Source organism: Cygnus atratus, chromosome 5 (assembly GCF_013377495.2).
Source record: "Cygnus atratus isolate AKBS03 ecotype Queensland, Australia chromosome 5, CAtr_DNAZoo_HiC_assembly, whole genome shotgun sequence".
NCBI lineage: Eukaryota > Metazoa > Chordata > Aves > Anseriformes > Anatidae > Cygnus > Cygnus atratus.
In genome coordinates this window covers 31,961,115-31,971,520 of record NC_066366.1, presented here as the reverse complement: position 1 = coordinate 31,971,520, position 10,406 = coordinate 31,961,115, and positions in this window count along the sequence as shown.

The following is a 10,406-nucleotide window of genomic DNA, read 5'->3' as shown; positions in this document are numbered from 1 at the left end:
TTAACAGGAGTGTCCCGTGATGATGGGTGCTGGGTTTCTTTGCATTGCAGTGTATTGAGGGCTCCTCAACTGTGTTACCCTGCTGGGGCCAGCTCCAAGAGGAGGAGAAGGGAGATGTTCCTGTCAGGCTTTTCTAGGTGGTTTTTGACTTTCAGGGCGGTGGGGCTGAGGATGTAGCACTGCAGGGCTCCTGTCTTTCCACTGGCCTCGGGCCCGTGTAGTTCCCCCGTCCAACACGGAGGGGTGCTGCCCCTTGCAAGCAGCGCAGCTCGCCATGCCTTGTGGGCTGAAACCAGGCAACTAAATAGCAGCTAAAAAAAGATGCAGCACAAACGTGAGCTGTGCACCATATTTAGTGGTTTTCCGTTTCGATAAACTCCTTAGGCAGCAGCTGTATAAAGAAACTTGCCTGGCTCCTCTGCTTTTCCTGAGCAGCTTCTCTCTGGCGAAATCCTTGCTGGTTGCAAACCGCAGCACATGCAACACCAGTGCATAGCTCTTCATGATCACAAAGGTTTGGGGGAAGGTCTGCGTGGCATGGGTCTGCCAGGCTTGAGTTAGCACCGGGCTCCAGTCAGTTGAGGCTCCTGAGTGCTGGAAAGGTATAAACAACTTCACAGCCTTGAGGTGCTGAAGGACCTTGAAATACCTTGTGTGGTGGTGAAGGTGCTCAGGAGAAGCAGGCAGGGGTGAGGAGTGGAATCTGGGATCCTGTCGTGTGTAGCTGTTGCTGGAAAAATGTAAAAATAAATAAATAAAAATCCACACACACAAAAACACCTCTTAGTTTAATAAAGAAGGGCCAGAGTTTGCCTTTAAATTGTTCCAGATCCAGTCTACAATAAAAACTAGATGGGAGGATAGGTGGGGGTGATGAAAGCTCGCTGGCTTCTGGAATAGCTCAGTGAGTTTTCAGCCCTTGGGGGACCCAGGCTTTTTGTGATGGCAGAAGGCCATCACGAAAAGATGATCGAGACTTGTTTAATTTGTAGCATTTGACTGTTGGGATTAGCAGGAGGCCCATCAGCAGGACCATAGCAGCTTGATGGGTGTTCTCAAGACAGCAGTGACCAGACAAGGGGGAGGCTGTGTTGGAGGAGATCAGGGCAGTATGGCTGCCACAGCACCTGGCCCCTCATAGGAGCTGCAGGAGGTCTTCCCATCCCCAGAGGCAGGTGCTCCTCCTGACTTGAGCCAACTCGCTCAAAACCAGAAGCAAATTCCTCCACGTAGCCTGGCTTGTGAGGTGAGGGAGCCCTGCTCCCACATCCTGCCAGCTACTTCCCACGAGCCAGAATTGCAGCCTGCTCCAGCCCCTGCCCTGTTGTGCCTGCCCTGGACCTCATTTTTGGGCTCACCTTTGCAGCCGTGGATCTCCTTGTGGCAGGGATGATTCTAGGGATCGTGGCATTCCTCACCGAATTGCTTTCCTCCTGAAGGAAAAATGAAAGGACGGTGACCAGCCATCTGGTTTCTTTTGGTACCAAACAAAGCGTGGGGTTATTTGGGTAAACAGCAGCTAAAGACAAGTCCTCCCACAGGAAGAAGCCGCTCGTTGCTTGGCACAGACGGAGCTGTGCAGTGCCCAGCCAGGAAAGCCCGTGGCCTTCTCCACACGGGGGCACAGCTCTCCATCCATCAGGAAGCTTCATCAGTCCCTGCCCAAGCCTTCAGGCACTGGCAGTGCCGAGCTTTGAAAATGTGTTAGCTGACATGATGCTGTGCTTCCGAGAAAGCAAGGTTATGGAGCCGAGGTAAAACACGATCCGATGAACCATTCGCATCCCTTTGGGAGCCATGTTGGGCGAGTTCAGCCCTGTGAGAGCAGCAGGGCCAAACATCCGTGAGCTTTTCCAGGTACAAGGTGGATAGCACGACAGATAGGCTTTTCCTGCTCTGGTTTTCTTTGTACTTCTCTTTTTTTTGATGTAGATCTGATGGGCTCTTGTTACAACTTGCATTCAGGTGACAGGCTGCAAAAGCGTGAGGGGAAAAAGGAGGTGCCAGTGAATCTTTTGCAACAAGTGATGATTAATGCCTATTCTTCTTCTGGCAATTTCACTTCTAGCCTTTGGTTTTAACAAATGAGGCAAGCAGACTTTCAGCTTGTGACTGCTTTGCAGAGCTTTAAAATTGCTTCCTCAGCTTTTGGATGTCCATGGCAATAAAAAGAAACAACACAAAACCGCAAAAAGTCTTCCTGCAGAATCGCACCCCACAGAAGTTTTGTGGCTCTGACATATGGGGCACTCAGCTGAACCAGGAGGCTCAGTCTCCAGGAAGAAATTCCAATAAACGGCTCCCATTGGGCGAGCTGAACTGGTGGCAGCCTCAGTGGGAATTGTTTACTACCGTGCTCCAGCATAGACAAGGCCTCATTGTCTGGCTTTGACAAGGAAAATGTCCAGTTTCGCAAACTTTGCTGAGCAAGGGAGAAAATAATTATATTGCAGATCGGCTTACAAGGGGCACATTCATGTTTGGAAGAAAACTTGATTTTCATAGGGCGAGAAAGAGAAGCACGGCCGCCAAAGGGAAAAGCCAGCGCGTCAGTGACCTATGAAGAGGGCCTCGAGCCAGGAGCTGTTCCTGGCCAAGGCGGGTCCCGGGGGTCCCAGTCCTGGCTCTGGCTGGGCGGCAGGCACCGGGCACACCACGAGCAGCAGGGACAGCACAGCCCGAGCCGGGAGGTGCCGGTGCAGCCATCAGGCCCCAAAGCGTTGGTGAATTTTGCCTCATGTGTTTTTACTTAGGAGGATGACAGGGCGAGTATTTAAGGAAGAGGTTTTACAGCGCGGGGCTGGCTGCAATGGGCCGTGTGCCGTCGGTGCCGGCTGTGGAGTGGCCGCCTTCCCCCGAGCTGGGAGCATTAGCTGGAGCCATTTTGGCTGTCTACCCAAGGGGGAGGATGCAATTATCTTCTTTTTGCAAGATTGCATATAATTTTCTTTCTTTTATCTTAAAAAAAATAAAAAATGAAACAAGCAGAAATAAACAGTGTAACAAGCCCATTAATTTTTTCATCAGGTTGAAAGCAAAGCTCAAATGAGTCTGGTTTTATTAATCCTGCTCTGTGAACATTTCTCTCAAGACTGCATGCACTCTCCTCCTTGCAGGAAGCTGCAACATCCAGCATAAACCCAGTTTGTTGTCATGGCAATTTCGTTAGCTGCCTTATCTGTACACCCAATTGCAGGTACCCAGAGGTTCCCACAGAAAAATTCAGGTAGAACGGGACCTCTGGAGATGTGCAGGCCACCAGCTGAGGGCCAGGCAGCCGTGAGACCATGCTGTGTTGCTTAGGACTTTCTCCATCCAGGACCTGAAGACCCCGAGGTTTGGGGGCACAAGCACATCCATACAAACCAGTAAAATGTGCGCTTGACTTCTCTTCAGATAGCCTCACAAGTACGCAAATGCTGCCATTAATCCCGGTCCTTCCTATTTGTTGTCACCTATACAAAGTGTACTGTCCTAAGGAAGGGGGAGAGCATGCGTGCGTGCGTGTCCTTGTTCTGAAGGGCACCCCCTTGCCAACTCTCTTTTGACAGGATTGTTTCATGAGTTTTGTGTTTCACCCTTCAGCTTGTCTCATATTTAGTATACCGTGTCCCGAGGGCAACTGCTGTCCAAGGTTTGTCATGTTTAACTGAATTATCGTTGCCATGGGTAGTGGAAAGGTCAAATTTCATTCTGCATGGTGAATTCTGCCAGCCAGGTATGTTACAGAGGAAGGGGGGAACCAGGCTCTCAAAGTCTGTGTCAAGGAGTCAGAGGGTGAACTGAGCAGGATTTTAAGAGGAGTTTACGGTAATTTGTTGCCCTGCTTCCCAAGGAAATGCAACTGGAATTGGGTCCACATTTACGCTTATTGGAAAGCCCAGATTCACAGCCAAGTGTCACGGCTCTTTTTGAGCCTGCCACCGTGCCTGCTCGCTGCTTTCTGGCCACAGCCTCCTCCGGGACATTTGTGCTTTGCCTCAGATGCCTACTGAGGTCCTCAGAGTGAGGATTTCAGGGAGCCCAGCACGGGCGAAGGGATTGGCACAAGCCACTGACTTCTAGGTAGGGCTGGGCTGGCAACAGGTCTGGAAAAACTCAAGGAGATCCAGTGTCATTTGTTTGGATACCAAATGCACCCACGTCATGCTTTTTCTGTGGTGCCAAAGCCTGCCCAGGAGGAACATGCAAAGGGGAGAGGTGCCTGTGTCCTACTGCATCTGCTGGCAGAGCAGCAGCTTAGCTGGACCCGACAGCCCGTTTGTGAAAAAATAGTAATAAAAAAAAGCATCTAACAGGGAGGACATGGGCATGTCGTGAGAGGAAATTCAGAACATCACCGATGTGCCAAGTGTGGCTGTAGGAGACATAACGAGCAGGTGTGGAAAACTGATACAAGCAGGTGGGTTTTGCAGCTTGCAATATAATGCTTTGATATCTCTTATCATCAGACGGATTTTCATTTATGCTTGTTTGCTTACAGTTCTGCTGTAGTTCCTTAATTTTGCCAATGGTAGGTAACAGTAAAAAGCATCTGTGGAGGCCAGGCAGCTGCACAGCACATTCAGTCTCTAAGATCTTTTGCGCTGCCTTCTTCTCAGGGCAAAGCCCAATGCTGGCTGAGTTTTGGTCTGCACTGTCAGCTTCCTGAGCATCACCGAGAGCAAAACTATCTCCAGCCAGGGCACCATCTACTGCGGACTTGCAGAAGATATTTGCAGCGCATTGTTCCCCTTAATTACTGCTCTCTGGAAATACAAAGCATGGGATGAAGGATAATGAAACAAACAGGCTTATTTAGGTCAATTACAAAAATGCAGGCTAATTGTGAACAAAGTGGTAAAGCAGGAGCAGACGGGGCTCAGGGGCAGATGATGCCACCGGTGACCTACATACCGCTGGGCGGCAGGCGGTGGGGGCGCGCAGCTCAGCACAGGAGGGGTTTGCACGTTCTCTCCTTTCAGGTCCCAGCGGGCACGCTGCATGCCACCCGCGGAGCTGTGCAGAGCTGGCCCCCGTGTGCAGGAACACTCAGGGAGGTGATGGCCAAGCCATGCAGGGGCCTCCTTCCCAAGTGGTGTTCAACCCTCAGGAAGCTGCAGGACCTCTGAGACTTGGGGCAGACCTGGAAAATAGTAGCACTTTTTTTTTTTTTTTTCCCTCCTGCAGAACAACCCTGGAGTGAAAATGGTGTAGTTTGTACGCTCTGCTTATCCTGCCGGGGGGAGGACAAGCGAATGACGATCGTGTCCTGATCTGTGTTTGGACACGCGCAGGAAAACCTGTCCCACGATCCCATTCTGTGCCTGTAACTGTCGGGATGGCTCTTACCTCACCTGACTCAACACAACCTAACCAGACCCAACCTTCCTCCAGGAAACAGGCCCTTACAGCAGAAAGGCAGCAGCTTTCAGTCTCTGCTCAGGGAGCCCTTGTGAGTGCTTCCAAGGTGCTTGTGAGGCGTGGTTGTTCTGGGCTACCTCCCACGAACACCCTGAAACCCACTGCTGACAGGATGAAGTGTGTAGGTGTTGGCAGCTCTGCTGCGAAGTATTTTGGGGTCCCAAACTGGGAAGGGTATAAGGTAACTGCCCTAAGGGAAGCTGTTATTATTCCTCAAGGAGTTCAATGGTAAATTAATCCTGTGCTTCACATTTCCAGGGAGCAGTAATTAAGGAGAACAATGGAACAAAAATATAACTCCTACAAAAGGGAACAAAGACTTGGCATCCACCAGCTCAGTCAAATGCTTTCCTATAATGTGGTTTTCAGCTCTGGGTGCCCCTTGCATGTCAGGAGCTCTGTATCCAACGTCCCATCTCTGTGTGCCTTCCAGCCCTGGGTGCCTGGCTGGCAACGAGAGAGACCCCTCTTTTATCTGTACGTGGCTGGTTTTGTCTCCGCCCAACCCTAAGGTCCTAGCTAATCCCTCTGTAAAACAGAGTTCAGGCAAGACTGCAGTTTCACCGTGAGCTTTTGAGACTGACAAACGATTCGGCCCTGTGTGTGAATGGAACCAGACTCTGTTAGAGCTAAGCTTAAGGAAGACCCTGTGGATTAGCCTCAGAAGCATGTTACGGGCCATCTCAGCAGCCAAGGCTGTGATGGTGGGGACTTCACAGGACCCAGAGAGTATCCAGGCTGTCTGGGAAGGAATACCTGCTGTATTTCCCCTCTAACAGCCCCCATGAAGACAGCAAGAAGCACATGTTCCCAGCCAGCAGCTACGGCACTGCATTCCCCACAGCAGCGATGCTCTCACAAGGATGGCTCAGAGCACATGCTGCTGAGGTCCTGCGGCCATTCCTCCAGCCTCCACTCACCTGGCCCAGGCTGTTTTCTATCACATTTATTACTTCACAGCAAGCTCCAAAGCTTGCTACACACCGGATGCATGCGTGCCTCAGCCACCAGGTGAGTCAGCACAGGGCAGATGCACAGCCCTGGCTCGACAGCTGAACAGACACATGTATACGCTTCGCTAATTACGTTAAGAGCATTTTTAAATGAGGACATGGGTATAGCTGATCCCTTAAAATACAGGAATGAGACATAAGGGGGCTTGTTCGCCTGAGTTAAAATTTAAATGGATTCGTAATATTTTCCTCCAATTTAGATCACATTTTTCTAATTTGGAAAAAAAAAATGGCTTAGCTGTACTTGGGATTTACAAATACATCTGTGCACCTTTAATTTCACTATGGTAATTACCCATCCTTGGTGTAACGAGCCTTTTCTCAGCAATATCTTCCTATCTTTGCTTGGGCTTTCCATACAACACATTTTGTTCTTACTCCCCTAGCTTCCCTAGATCCTGTGTAGCTGCTGGTTGGAAACTAAACATTTCAAGTCAGGCACCAGGACCCTGACTAAAAGACCCAAGACTGGGTTGCAAATAACTTCCAGAAACTCATTTTGCTCGTCCCTTTTAGCTGTGACAATAAAGGAGAGGAAGGGACAAAGATCACTGGGGGAGAACAAGTCAACAAAAGCAAGTAACTCTGGTGGAGTTCACCACCTGACACACCATACATTGAGTTTAGAAGGCTTGTGTATTTCCTGTGAAGGATCTTGTGTGCTTTGTCAGGGCAAACTCATTGCTGAGTAAGAGGCTAGTAATGAAATGATTATTAAGTTTGCAGTCTTTTTCCTAGCTGGAGGAAAATCATATCTAAAATATCTTCTATAAACAACACAGTAGCTGCTTTTCCTCTTTTGCCCCTTACCTATTTTCTTATGTATCTATTTCTATTCTGGAGTAGACCTAAGCTGTTTACCTTCCCTCCTTCACCCTCCCTCCCCACCTGAGTGCCTGCTGTTTGCTGTTCTAATAAGTCAGCAGGTGGAAAAAGATTTTATGACCCTGCAGAATCAACATCATGTGAGGCTAAAATGGTAGACAATAGCCTAACTGGAAACCAGCACCATGGTCCCGTGGAGGTGGAAGGGTCAACAGCTCTTACAGAAGACTGAAAGCTCATCCTGCCAAGTGTTTCAAAATTTGGGGGACAAAATATGTTCTCTGCTCTTCACTTGGCCTTTGCTAAACCAGCCTGAAAGCTGCTCAGGATAGTGGCAGTGACGGTGTGGAGCAAAATCTGTCCACACAATTTTAGCAGACACACGTGAGCAAGCTCAGCCCCTGCTCTGTGCTGTTTGGAAGCCATGCATTTGCATTGGTATGATGCCAATCTTTGACTAAGACACCTGGTCTCCAAACAGGCTTCAGTTCCTCATGCCACCTGCCACGACTTCCAATTTGGAGCTCCCTCTAGTAACAGGCTTGTCTGTTGGAATCTAAAAAATATGAACTGCTGTCTCAGGTCTGTTTCTCTGAGAAAGAAATCAGTTTAAAAAAAAGGGAAAAGCAAGCTGATCAGGCAGCCACACTGGGTCACGGCTGCAGTGTGGTAGCGATGCAGCGGGGGCTCGGAGGCACGCGGCACCTTGCTGCCCCTGTTATGCAGAGCTCACGCAGTGCTCAGCAGAGCTGGTGGTGGGACCATGAGTGTCCTCATCACGTCAGCAGGGTCAGCTGGAGAGTCAGCTCACGTTCCCTACCTGACTGCTGGTGGTGGGAAGAGCTCAGGGAACAAGTTCAAGGAAAGGTTTTAACGGCAAGAGGGCTCGTGGAGTACTTCTGCTCTGTTGCTTCACATCTTCTTTTACATGCCTTTTTATCAAGGCATTTTTGAGTAGGAAAATCATTCTGACTAAAGTCACTTAGAAAATGTTCATTTTGCTTTGAGCCCTACAGAAGGCTTATGGGATTATTTGCAGGATGTTGTTTCTTAGAAAACACAGAGGATTTCTGCAACAGAGGAAAACGTTTCCAGATAGCTAATTACCTAGTGCTTAAAAATAGGGCATTTCATTTACGAGGCATCTGGTCTCTCTCATTATTTATGGCACACCTCAGAAGACTACTTTAAGAGCATCACTGAAGAGTAAATGCCAAAGGCAAATTATATAATTTATTCATGGTAGATTGGCTCTTCTGGAAGGGAAGAACTCATGACCTTAGAGTGAAGCTGAAAATCCTGCTGCCTCCACTTATCATCAACTGATCTCAGTCAAGGTTCTGACCCTGGGAGTGGGCCCTACAGAAAGTAGAAGTTTTTTTCTTTCCATTTTGAGTTATTTGGTATTTCCTGGATGATAAAGTGACAGGGAGAACTGAAGCCAAGCAGGTTAGCATCTCCTACTCCAGTTTCACCCAAGCTAACACTGTCATAGTTGTAGAGTCAGTACATGGGTTTTGCACTAATCTTTTGTAAATGTGATAGAATTGGAAAATCAGGCCCTTCTAATGATGAAATAAGTGTGGAATAGGACTCGTATTACAATGCTTAGAGGAAGCTGGTGATTCCTGCTTGTTTTCCCTTTGTAATAATAGGATCAATCCTCCCCCCCCCCCCCCCAAAAAAAAAGAAAACACCCCAAACAAAACAAAACAAAACAAAAAACCAAGTGTTTATATTAATAAAAATATAGAAAAAGTTTCTTTAAAATCATTGGTAAGACCTTTCTCTTTGAGATGAACTGAAGGAACTATGTGACATTTCATCCCGTTTTACCTAATAATTACAAAGGGGGTAAGTTTTACTCAGAAAATCAGAAGCATCAGTTGCCTGTCCCAGTTCCTTTTCAGTGAATTTCAAAGTCCAGTGATGTTTCAGACATAGTCTGTCTCCTCAGTCACTTCACAGACACAAAGAATTGTAATCACAAATCACATTATGCTGCACTCAGCTTTCAACAGAACAACGCTAGCTGCATTAAAACAGCGTCTCCCAAGCAGACATCTCAGCTGTCCCCTGTTTTCAAAGACATCCCTCAGTTCATTCCCAAATGTATGCATGTTTCTCACAAATGTGATGACTCTGATGTTTTACTGTTGAACAGCAGAAATTTAAGAACTGTCAACTGCTTTCTCCCCCCTGTGCAGTGTCAGGTCCCAGTGGTGTACAGGCTGGTGCGTGTTTTTAACTCCACATCCAGCATGAGTGGTTCTGCTCACTAGAACTGATCCCAGTCTGGATAAAACTAAGCACCCGCTAAATCTTTATAGAAGAGGGATTTTACTTTTTTTCTTTCTTTTTTTTTTTTTTCTTTTCCCAGCAGCTCTGTTTTCCTTCATAAATCCCTACTCACCCTTTGAAACAGGGCACTGCTTTCCAGCAAAGTGGCAATAGGTAGGAATGGACAACACCCACATTTTCTGAAAGAATCCTCTTATGTGCCTCTTCTTGGGCTGCAGACCATGTTTGGGTGTGGAAGCTAAGATACTTTTGTTCCTATCTCCCACAGACTTCAATTACTTTTATTTAAAGAAATAATTGTGACACTGCTGACTTGCAATTTAATTGTAAATTTAAAAAAATGTGGTATATTTCTGAAAGCCTGGAACCACGCTGCTTTTTGACTCATAGCAACAGGTGTGGATTTCTCTAGGGCACCTATGTATGAAGGCTAAAGATTAATGAAGGTTAGAAACCAACATTTTAAACACTCTTCTTGCAGGTTACTATGGCATGACAGGAGCTCATAGAGACTGGAAAGATGTCCTGTGTTATGCCTCTAGGTGTTTCCTTCAATATATACAGGTTTCTGACCAGCCAAGCCTTAAGATCGTAATCCTGGCTGCTCAGAATCCCTCTTTGAATGGAAAACAACCTTATCTTGAAATACAGGCAGTGCGGGGTCACATAGTCACAAGTTGTGACACTGGCAGTGTGCTGGCCATTGTGGTCACCACTAAGGGCAAGACCACGGCCTGTGTGGATTGACTGCCATGGTAAAGCTGTGTCTGAACTTTCTGAACACTGAAGATTTTCACGGGCTGTGTTTTTGGCACAGTCATCCCCAGTTGCCGCACATACTCTGGGTTTGAGTCAGTTGTGGAA